This window comes from Staurois parvus, unplaced genomic scaffold (assembly GCF_062004578.1).
Source record: "Staurois parvus isolate SC_StPar_1 unplaced genomic scaffold, SC_StPar_1.0 ptg002445l, whole genome shotgun sequence".
Lineage (NCBI taxonomy): Eukaryota > Metazoa > Chordata > Amphibia > Anura > Ranidae > Staurois > Staurois parvus.
The window spans coordinates 18,112-30,305 of record NW_028320241.1 but is presented as its reverse complement, the minus strand read 5'-3'; the positions used below and the strand labels follow the sequence as shown (position 1 = coordinate 30,305).

The window sequence follows — 12,194 nt, the reverse complement described above, 5'->3', positions numbered from 1 at the left end:
TTGGGTGGATTGGGAAGCTCTGGACATTTCATGGATGTCCTCTTTATCTAGTAGAGCATTGGGTGGATTGGGAAGTTCTGGACATTTCATGGATGTCCTCTTTATCTAGTAGAGCATTGGGTGGATTGGGAAGTTCTGGACATTTCATGGATGTCCTCTTTATCTAGTAGAGCATTGGGTGGATTGGGAAGTTCTGGACATTTCATGGATGTCCTCTTTATCTAGTAGAGCATTGGGTGGATTGGGAAGTTCTGGACATTTCATGGATGTCCTCTTTATCTAGTAGAGCATTGGGTGGACTGGGCAGCTCTGGACATTTAATGGATGTCACACATCTTAGACAGGTTCTCATTATCTCGTAGAACATTGGGTGGACTGGGCAGCTCTGGACATTTCATGGATGTCCTCTTTATCTAATAGAACATTGGGTGGATTGGGAAGTTCTGGACATTTCATGGATGTCACACATCGTAGGCTGGTTCCCTTTATCCATCCAGCTCAAATTTAGAGATGCAGACAATGTTTACCCAAGCAGCGTCATGCGATGTGCAGAGGGCGTACGGCCGGTCTGGGTAATCATGGACGCCATGTCAGGCACAGCGGCTTAGTCCGGAGTATTTAACATTCATGACAATTATCTGCGGATAATCTGTGGACAATCCTATTACAGGTGAACCCGGGACATGGGGACAATGAGTGCCACGTGTGTGACAACCTTCTGTTATGCCATGTGCCCCCTGTGGGGTGTGTTTACATTAGTAAGCTCCAATTGCATTGTGGGAACAGAGCACAAACAGGCTAAATGTAAAGGGCATACACATGTAGGGGGCGGGCAGAGGCATGGGATGTTGGGTATCAGGACATAAGGGAGCACAAATGTCCGTTGGATCTGCGCCTACTTGGGATGTCCAGAGGTCTTACTTACAAAAAGATATTGATAATCAATGATCGTTCCAGAGACGGGGAACACAAACGGTGAAAGGAAGACGGGGAACACAAACGGTGAAAGGAAGACGGGGAACACAAACAGTGAAAGGAAGACGAGGAACACAAACGGTGAAAGGAAGACGGGGAACACAAACAGTGAAAGGAAGACGGGGAACGCAAACGGTGAAAGGAAGACGGGGAACACAAACGGTGAAAGGAAGACGAGGAACGCAAATGGTGAAACGAAGACGGGGAACACAAACGGTGAAAGGAAGACGGGGAACGCAAACGGTGAAAGGAAGACGGGGAACGCAAACGGTGAAAGGAAGACGGGGAACGCAAACGGTGAAAGGAAGACGAGGAACGCAAACGGTGAAACGAAGACGGGGAACACAAACGGTGAAAGGAAGACGGGGAACGCAAACGGTGAAAGGAAGACGGGGAACGCAAACGGTGAAAGGAAGACGGGGAACGCAAACGGTGAAAGGAAGACGGGGAACGCAAACGGTGAAAGGAAGACGGGGAACGCAAACGGTGAAAGGAAGACGGGGAACGCAAACGGTGAAAGGAAGACGGGGAACGCAAATGGTGAAAGGAAGATGGGGAACGCAAACGGTGAAAGGAAGAAGAGACTATTTATTTGTACCATCCTGGCCCCTCTCCTTCCCTTTTCTACAATTTAATTTTTTTTTTAATTATAGTTTTTGGTGTTTCTGATTTTCTTTTTTGCTACAGGGTAACACTTCCTTCTTTCTTTCCTAGGAAATCCCCGGGCTTATGCACTGCCACATGGGGCAGGATCTAGGAGGGTGCTGGGGTGGGCTGTGCCCCCCCAAGACTTTAGCTGTGCCCCCCCCCCCGCCCCCCACAGGACAGTGCATACACTGATCTAAACTAAGGGGGCACACTGCTGGGGACACCTGAAGTAAGGGGGCACTCTGATGGGGTCACCTGATGTAAGGGGGCACTCTGATGGGGACACCTGATGTATGGGGGCACTCTGATGGGGTCACCTGATGTAAAGGGGCACTCTGATGGGGACACCTGATGTATGGGGGCACTCTGATGGGGACACCTGATGTAAGGGGACAATCTGCTGGGGACCCTGATGTGAAGAGGCACTCTGATGGGGACAGCTGATGTATGGGGGTACTCTGATGGGGACGCCTGATGTAAGGGGGCACTCTGATGGGGACACCTGATGTAAGGGGGCACTCTGATGGGGACACCTGATGTAAGGGGGCACTCTAATGGGGACACCTGATGTAAGGGGGCACTCTGATGGGGACACCTGATGTAAGGGGGCATTCTAATGGAGACACCTGATGTAAGAGGGCACTCTGATGGGGACACCTGATGTAAGGGGCACTCTGATGGGAATGTTGATGTAGAGGGGGCACTCTGATACACCTGTTGTAAAGGAGCACTCTGCTGGTGACACCTGATGTAAAAGGGTACTATGGTGGGGACCCTGATATAAAGGGGCACTATGGTGGGGACACCTGATGTAGAGGGGCACTCTGATGGGGACACCTGATTTAAGGGGGCATTCTGATGGGGACCCTAATATAAGGGGCACTCTGATGGAGACATCTGATATAAGGGGACACTCTGATGTGGACATCTGTTGCAAGGGGGCACTCTGATGGGGACATCTGATGTAAGGGGACACTCTGATGGGGACAAATGATGTAAGGGGACACTCTGATGGGGACAACTGATGTAAGGGGGCACTCTGATGGGGACAACTGATGTAAGGGGGCACTCTGATGGGGACATCTGATGTAAGGGGGCACTCTGATGGGGACAACTGATGTAAGGGGGCAAGCTGATGAGAAACCTGATGTAAAGGGGGGCTCCAATAGGGACATCTGATATAATGGGGCACTCTGATGGGGACACCTGATGTATGGGGGCACTCTGATGTGGCCATCTGATATAAGGGGGCACTCTGATGTGGACATCTGATATAAGGGGGCACTCTGATGTGGACATCTGATATAAGGGGGCACTCTGATGTGGACATCTGATGTAAGGGGGCACTCTGATGGGGACATCTGATATAAGGGGGCACTCTGATGGGGACATCTGATATAAGGGGGCACTCTGATGGGGACATCTGATATAAGGGGGCACTCTGATGGGGACATCTGATATAAGGGGGCACTCTGATGGGGACATCTGATATAAAGGGGCACTCTGATGTGGACATCTGATATAAGGGGGCACTCTGATGGGGACATCTGATATAAGGGGGCACTCTGATGGGGACAGGTGATGTAAGGGGGCACTCTGATGGGGACATCTGATATAAGGGGGCACTCTGATGGGGACACTTGATGTAAGGGGGCACTCTGATGGGGACATCTGATATAAGGGGGCACTCTGATGGGGACATATGATATAAGGGGGCCCAGGTTCTGTTCAATCATCCTAATCTAATGTCAGTAACAGTGCTCCCCAGGACAGGACACTGACACACAGTGCTGACATTATGCACCCTGACATTTTTTTCACTCTACCCCCAGATCCGACAGGCTAGATCCTGCCACAGGGCTTCAGGACCCGGCAGAGACCTGAGTCACACCTGCCCATTCACAGGTACGGAGCTCTCTGGGTGTCTGTTCATTTATAGGACCCCCCTCCCTCCCCAGCACATACAGATGTGCTGCAAGTTCCTGCTGGGTCCCGAAAGCTGGCCCACACGTGCCAGAATTTGGAAGGTGGCAGTGCCAGAGAGGGGATGGGTGGAGCCAAATGATGGGGGTTTGAAAGTTAAAAAAAAATGAAAACGGTCAGACATGACGGGCCGTGTCACATGATCACCTTCACCATTGCCAGAAAGACACTAAAACAGCAAAAACACCTTAAAAGGAAATGCAGACCGTTCATCCGACCAGCATGAGAAAGTCATACAGAGGCAGCTCTGCGCCTTCCTGTCACTCCTCCGCAGATGAAGTGGAAAGTTTCACCTGCACACGAGTGATGTCACACTGTAACAAGAATCACCACACACTCAAGATATGTACCTGACATGTGCAGGGCCAGTGATAGACTATTGTGCAGAAAAGACCAGCTGCATCCAAGCCTTCCATCACCAAGTGCAATGCAAAGCGTCGGATGCCGCGGTGTAAAGCACACCGCCACTGGACTCTAGAGAAGTGGAGACGTGTTCTCTGGAGGGACCAATCACACTTCTCTGTCTGGCAATCCGATGGACGTGTCTGGGTTTGGTGGTGGCCAGGAGAATGGTACTTGCCTGACTCCATTGTGCCAAGTGTAAAGTTTGGTGGAGGGGGGATTATGGTGGGGGGGTTGTTTTTCAGGGGTTGGGCTTGGCCTCCTAGTTCCAGTGAAGGGAACTCTTAAGGCACCATTTTGGACAATTTCATGCCCCCAACTTTGTGGGAGGAGTTTGGGGATGGCCCCTTCCTGTTCCAACATGGCTGCCCACCAGTGCACAAAGCAAGGTCCATAAAGACATGGAGGAGCCAGTTTGGGGTGGAGGAACTTGACTGTCCTGCACAGAGTCCTGACCTCAACCCCATAGAACACCTTTGGGATGAATTAGAGCGCAGACTGCAAGCCAGGCCTCCTCCCCCGACATCAGTGCCTGACCTGACAAATGTGCTTCTGGAAGAATGGTCCAACCTTCCCATAGACACCCTCCTAAACCTTGTGGACGGCCTTCCCAGAAGAGTTGAAGCTGTTATAGCTGCAAAGGGTGGAGCCAACTCAATATTGAACCCTACGGACTAAGACTGGGGGGCCCATGAAAGGTCATGTGTGTGGAAAGGTCGGGGCCAACTCAATATTGAACCCTACGGACTAAGACTGGGAGACCATTAAAGGTCATGTGTGTGGAAAGGGCGGGGCCAACTCAATATTGAACTCTACGGACTAAGACTGGGAGGTCATTAAAGGTCATGTGCGTGGAAAGGGCGGGGCCAACTCAATATTGAACCCTACGGACTAAGACTGGGAGGCCATTAAAGGTCATGAGTGTGGAAAGGGCGGGGCCAATTCAATATTGAACTCTACGGACTAAGACTGGGAGTCCATTAAAGGTCATGTGCGTGGAAAGGGCGGGGCCAACTCAATATTGAACCCTACGGACTAAGACTGGGGGGGCATTAAAGGTCATGTGCGTGGGAAGGGTGGGGCCAACACAATATTGAACCCTACGGACTAAGACTGGGGGGCCATTAAAGGTCATGTGTGTGGAAAGGGCGGGGCCAACTCAATACTGAACCCTACGGACTAAGACTGGGAGGCCATTAAAGGTCATGTGCGTGGGAAGGGCGGGGCCAACTCAATATTGAACTCTACGGACTAAGACTGGGAGGTCATTAAAGGTCATGTGCGTGGAAAGGGCGGGGCCAACTCAATATTGAACCCTACGGACTAAGACTGGGAGGCCATTAAAGGTCATGAGTGTGGAAAGGGCGGGGCCAATTCAATATTGAACTCTACGGACTAAGACTGGGAGTCCATTAAAGGTCATGTGCGTGGAAAGGGCGGGGCCAACTCAATATTGAACCCTACGGACTAAGACTGGGGGGCCATTAAAGGTCATGTGCGTGGAAAGGGTGGGGCCAACTCAATATTGAACCCTACGGACTAAGACTGGGGGGCCATTAAAGGTCATGTGTGTGGAAAGGGCGGGGCCAACTCAATATTGAACCCTACGGACTAAGACTGGGGGGCCATTACAGGTCATGAGTGTGGAAAGGGCGGGGCCAATTCAATATTGAACTCTACGGACTAAGACTGGGGGGCCATTGAAGGTCATGTGCGTGGAAAGGCCGGTGGCCCACTACTGCCGGCAATATAGTGTATGTAACTACAGGCCGATAATAGAAATGTCAGCATTGCACCATCCATGGGGGGTGTACAGAGCTGAAGGCACCAAGAGAACCTGTCCACCACCATTGTGAAACGGTTTGGTTTCCTGACTGTCATACTGACTGGTGTCAGTGCTTTTCTATGTCAGCGGCCCGGAGTGCAGATTGGGAGTTCTGAGCAGTGACAGTTGGTAAATATGGCGGTGGTGGGGGGCGTACTAACGCTGCCTCGTGAGCCGGGAATTTGTGAGCTCTTCTATTAGTTGTTGGGCCAAGACAGATCCTATTAGAGGATGATGAGGAGATGTGATTAGACGAGGGTCACCCGGCACGGCTAGAACATCCTCCCTCCATCACACAACCGACTCCATCACAAGGCGCTCCCCCTATCTGTGACATCAGATCTCCCATCAGATACCTCGAATCATCCGCCAAACCGAGCCGAGGGACTCAGTGTGAAAGAAATAGAACTCCATCCAGCAGTGGGCCCTCCCCAAGCCATAGAATAGAATTTGGCCCCTTTTTACTGGCTCTGACCTTCAGTCTATGTAATCCAACTGTTAGAATCTAAGCAGCAAAGCAGCCATTGCACAAAATGAAGTTTGGTCCAACATGAAATGGGCCCCAGACACTTCAAGTTTTTTTCTCAATCAAATGAATGAAAGGGGCGGGGCCATGGACAGTCAGCCTGGGGAGGAAATGGCTAGATGATACTGGATGTCCTCCAGCTAGGAAAAGAGGTGGAGCTCTATCTGACTTGTTGCAGTGAGAAGTTCACAGTGTGCAGTGACATCAGAGTCATTTCAGTCCAGGGGAGGAGCCGGTACACCTGTGCAAGCCTGAAGGGGAGGAGCTGGTACACCTGTGCAAGACTGAAGGGGAGGAGCTGATACACCTGTGCAAGACTGAAGGGGAGGAGCTGGTACACCTGTGCAAGACTGAAGGGGAGGAGCTGATACACCTGTGCAAGACTGAAGGGGAGGAGCTGTTACACCTGTGCAAGACTGAAGGGGAGGAGCTGGTACACCTGTGCAAGACTGAAGGGCAGGAGCCAGCACACCTGTGCAAGACTGAAGGGGAGGAGCCTGTACACCTGTGCAAGACTGAAGGGGAGGAGCTGGTACAACTGTGCAAGACTGAAGGGGTGGAGCCAGTAAAACCGTGTATGACTGAAGGGGAGGAGCCAATACAACTGTGTATGACTGAAGGGAGGCCAGAGGGATGATAAATATTAAAGAGGGAAAATTGTACTTTTGTTAGACCCCTGCCCTGGTTGGTACCGTCAGTGCCAAGGTCATCTAGCGCCCAGGGCAAAGATGCCAAACTACCCCCCCCCCCCCCCACTTCATTCAGGATGTGCAGTTGTAGAAGATCCGGCGCCCAGCAGTCACTCGCTTTTCAAAATTCTGCCGCTATCACTACCCCTGTCAGCCTTGTAACAGAAGGAAGGTAAACCATTGTGCCCCGGGGGGGAGGGGGGGGCCACCCCTCCCACCCACCCCCAGTCCTGGCCCTGGGTACCGAGTCTGATTCTGGATGAGGGTAACATCCCAATTACTGAGTCTGCAGTTATATCTTCCCTGACACCTGCCTGAACTCTGTGCTGCCTGACCCATAAGAAGCGTCAGACAACAGCTCACTCCAGCCCTCCATCTTCTCACCCCCAGCCAACTGCATTCATCCACCTACATGGCGGGACTATGCGTAATACAGGCCCCATATCAGAACCATTAAGGACCCCCCCCCCCTTGTGATGAATACTATTTACTCTGATGGCCAACCATTAGATTGTGAGCTCTTGTGAGCAGGGCCCTCCTAACCCTCTTGTATTTTTTTATATTGTAACTGAATTCACTCCCTTTAGATTGGAAAATGATGCACAAACTGTACGGCGCTGTATAAATCCTCTATAATAATTGTGCAGAAGCTTCCCAAAATTTTATACATTTTCAAAAATTTATAAATATAAATATATATATATATACATTTACATTTTTCTGTCAAAAGGTATTGCTAACTACATAGATCAGGGGGCCCCACGGCATTGGCCTGGTCTGTTAGGGCCACAGTTATGTCCTTCTACATGGTACACTGTAGGTCTGCACTCTTCTGCTGCAAATAAACATTATCGTATGACTTGCTGTAGACTTGAGGCAGTGCGACCGATTGTAAACAGTATTTAAAATAATAAATGGAATTATATTAAACAAAAAAAAAAAATATTCCCCCTCTCACACACACACATATATATATATATATATTTTTTTTTCATATATTAAAAAAGCTAAAACTAAAAAGTACGATTTTATATATATATATATATTTTTTTCATATATTAAAAAAGCTAAAACTAAAAAGTACGATTTTATATATATATATATATATATATATATATATATATATATATATTTTTTTTTTTTTTTTTACATGCATTAGAAAAACTAAAATTACAGAGTATGATTTTATATATATATATATATATATATATATATATATATATATATATATTTTCATATATTAAAAAAGCTAAAACGAAAAAGTACGATTTTATATATATATATATATATATATATATATATATATATATATTTTTTTTATTTTTTTTTATTTTTTTTTACATGTATTAGAAAAACTAAAATTACAGAGTATGATTTTATATATATATATATATATATATATATATATATTTTCATATATTAAAAAAGCTAAAACTAAAAAGTACGATTTTACATATATATATATATATATATATATATATATATATATATATATATATATTTTTTTTTTTTTTTTTTACATGTATTAGAAAAACTAAAATTACAGAGTATGATTTTATATATATATATATATATATATATATATATAAATAAAAAAAATATTTAAAATAAAAGATATCATTGTATTTAAAAAAAATTATAAAACATCTCAACACAATCCTACAGCAAGAGTTAGGAAGTGAAAACTGGGGTAGGCTCGGTAATTTTTTTTATTATTATTTTTTTTTTCCATTAATTTATTTATTTGTTTAAACAATTTGTTAAAAAATAAATTCTTGGTGGGAGGAGGGATAGTTCTGCCAGTCTCAGTACTTCTGCTGTAGTTTCAAAAAAACTAAGGCCCCCTACCATGGCTTCAGCGGATGGGTGGAGCCGGGAACCTAAGCCCAGGGTTCTAACTTCTAGAACCTCTGACACGTAAAAAGCCAAAAAAACGTTTCTGTCTCTAAATATCTAACCTGAAGTTTTTGAACATTTTTGGGTGGACTGACCGTATACATCATCTGGTCCCACCAGGTCCAAGCTCAGTTCAAGTGCCAGGACATGTAATGACACATTGGCTGCTTAAAAACCCTTAAAGAGAAAAAGTTGCAATCTGAAATAATTTGATCGGTTTATGGAATTTTAAATAAGAAACATAAACTGAATTTTCAAAAAGGGCCCCACACACTGGCAGGTGACGATGGATGAAGAGATGTCCCCGCCCACACACGTCTCCAATCCATTCCTAACCCTACAGAGACCCTCCACAAGCTGTTTTCCAACATGGCCCTAAGCTGGGCACCCCCCAGGATTCTCTCAATCTCAGGTGAGGTGTGCGGCCCCGCCAGGTTCTCTGGGTCCGCAGAGCTGGTCAGGACTGGCAGGACATGCTGGGTCTTGTAGTACCTCCTAGGTGTCCATGCCATAAGCTGGAGCCAAGATGCTCCCCCCCCATGAAAGTACATTTGTGAAGGCTCTTACCGTGCTGTTGTTGGTGCCTTTTGGAATAAAAATTCTTTAATCTGTTCTCTCTGCCTGCCAGTTGAGAAAAGGGAAGGAAGCTGGTGAAGCACCCCCCCCCCTTCTCAGAAACCACATTGACAGGAAGCTGTTGCTGCACTCCCCGCTTCACTGGTGCAGACTATTACTGAGCACCCTACATACCAGAGGAGATATGGGGGGGGGTCAGGAGGGACCGGGCAAAGATCGGAAAAGTAAAAAATATAATATAACAGTGCAAGTAAATATGTCATTCTATCAATGGAACCCACCCAAGTGTGTGTCCGGCTGTGGTTCAGACATTCGATTGTAAGCTCTTGTGGTGCTGATGCAGACCGATGCAGGCAATTTCCTCACCATGACATTGCAGTACCACGCTTTACCGGAACGCACATTAAATGCGGTGGACAGATGCAGCAACCATGCATTTGAATGGCACCCCAATGCACCTCACCAAAAGACACACATTGCAGCTCAATGCGTCACGCCGCAACGCGCTATTGTGCATTTGTAAAAAAAAAATGGTGACGACTGTCAGAAGGTGAGTTGGGGCGCAATGAAGAGCAAATGGCATTGCGACTGACGGACGCATTTACATTCCTTGCCACATGTTGCAGTGAAGCGGGTGTTAACACATGCAGCACCGCAACGCCGTAGTGGAAACGGCCAAAAAAGCTATTTTTCAGTATAAAATACAAAATATATGGCGAGCGCTGAAATCTGAAAGCCGCTACAGCACAAAGGGTAAAGGAACAAATCCCACAAAACATATAATAAACATTAAATGTCATCATTACAGTGAAGGAAAGAAGGATTTGATCTCCTTCACAAAACATGACTTAGTACTTGGTGGCAAATCCCTTGTTGGCAATCACAGAGGTCAGACGTTACGTGGAGTTGGCCCCCAGGTTTGCACACATCTCAGGAGGGATTTTGGCCCACTCCTCTTGGCAGATCCTCTCCACGTCATTAAGGTTTGGTGGCTGACGTTTGGCAACTCGAACTTTCAGCTCCCTCCACAGATTTTCAATCAGATGAAGGTGTGGAGACTGGCTAGGCCACTCCAGGACCTTAATGTGCTTCTTCTTGAGCCGCTCCTTTGTTGCCTTGGCCGTGTGTTTTGGGTCATTGCCATGCTGGAACACCCATCCACCACCCATTTTCAATGCCCTGGCTGAGGAAAGAAGCACCTTGCCAGTGGTTGTAGAATGTGGCTCAGCCATCTGTTTTTACCTCCTCCTGGCCAGCAGTGTGAATAAGCCCCTAGGTGTTTTTTTTTGCCTGCCTCTGGATGGACGGTGGGTATGGGGTTCTGCATGTGGTTGACCCATTTGTTTGTATTTTTATTTTTTCATTGGTTGAACTAGATGGACTTTCACCAGAAATTTTGATAACACACAATATGCTGCCATGGAATCCCAAAGAAGCAACATCTACTGAAACAATTCGGTATGAAGGTGACTTGTAGTAGGGTCTTCATACACCACCGTGACCAAAACACACCGACCTCACCATCTCTGCGTGTTGCTGTAACTCTCTGTGCCCCGTGCAGGAAGCTTGTGGTGATGGAGAGATATTTGTTGTGTAGCAACTTATAGTGAGGAAGTTACTGAAATATACCAGAATATGGAACAGCTGCAGTGTAGACCAACAATGCTACATTATAGTTGTGGGGGATCAAACGGTCTCTGAGGAGGTCTGAGGGCCCCAGGAGCTTTGCAGTGTAGCCCAACAATGCCACAACATAGCTATGGGGAATCAGACTGTCTCTGAGGAGGTCCAAGAGCCCCAGAAGCTTTGCAGTGTAGCCCAACAATGCTACATCATAGGGCGTAGCTATGGGGGATTAGACTGTCTCTGAGGAGGCTGAGGGCCCCAGGAGCTTTGCAGTGTAGCCCAACAGTGCCACATCATAGCTATGGGGGATCAGAATGTCTCTTAGAAGATTTGAGGCCCCAGGAGCTGTGCAGTGTTGCTCAACAAAGCCACAACATAGCTATGGGGAATCAGACTGCCTCTGAGGAGGTCTGAGGGCCACAGAAGTTTGCAGTGTAGCCCAACAATGCCACATCAAAGCAGTGGGGGATCAGACTGTCTATGAGGAGGTATAAGGGCCCCAAGAGCTTTGCAGTGTAGGTCAACAATGCCACAACATAGCTTTTGGGGTTCATACTGTCTCTGAGGAGGTCTGAGGGCCCCAGGAACTTTGCAGTGTAGCCCAATGATGCCACATCATAGCTATGGGGGATCAGTATGTCTCTGTGGAGGTTTGAGGGCACCAGGAGCTTTTCAGTGTAGCCCAATAATGCCACATCATAGCTGTGGGGGATCAAATTGTCTCTGAGGAGGTCCGAGGGCCACAGAAGCTTTGTAGTGTAGCCCAACAATGCCACATCATAGCTGTGGGGGATTAGAATGTCTCTGAGGAGGTATAAGGGCCCCAAGAGCTTTGCAGTGCAGGTCAACAATGCCACAACATAGGTTTTGGGGTTCAGGCTGTCTCTGAGGAGGTCTGAGGGCCCCAGGAACGTTGCAGTGTAGCCCAATGATGCCATATCATAACAAAGGGGGATCAGTATGTCTCTGCGGAGGTCTGAGGGCCGCAGGAGCTTTTTAGTGTAGCCCAACCATGCCACAACAGAGCTATGGGGGATCATACTGTCTC

At 47.5% G+C, this 12,194-nt stretch overlaps 1 protein-coding gene across 1 annotated transcript in view; it reads right to left on the bottom strand.

The window, feature by feature from the left end:
• The window catches only part of LOC149430870 (rho GDP-dissociation inhibitor 2-like), a 30,970-nt gene extending 21,312 nt beyond the window's left edge, over nucleotides 1–9,658 (bottom strand). The window contains exon 1 of the mRNA XM_089665972.1: nucleotides 9,512–9,658. The gene's annotated coding sequence lies outside the window, so the exon portion shown is untranslated. The remainder of the gene's footprint in view (nucleotides 1–9,511) is intronic.
• Nucleotides 9,659–12,194: the final 2,536 nt, after the last annotated feature.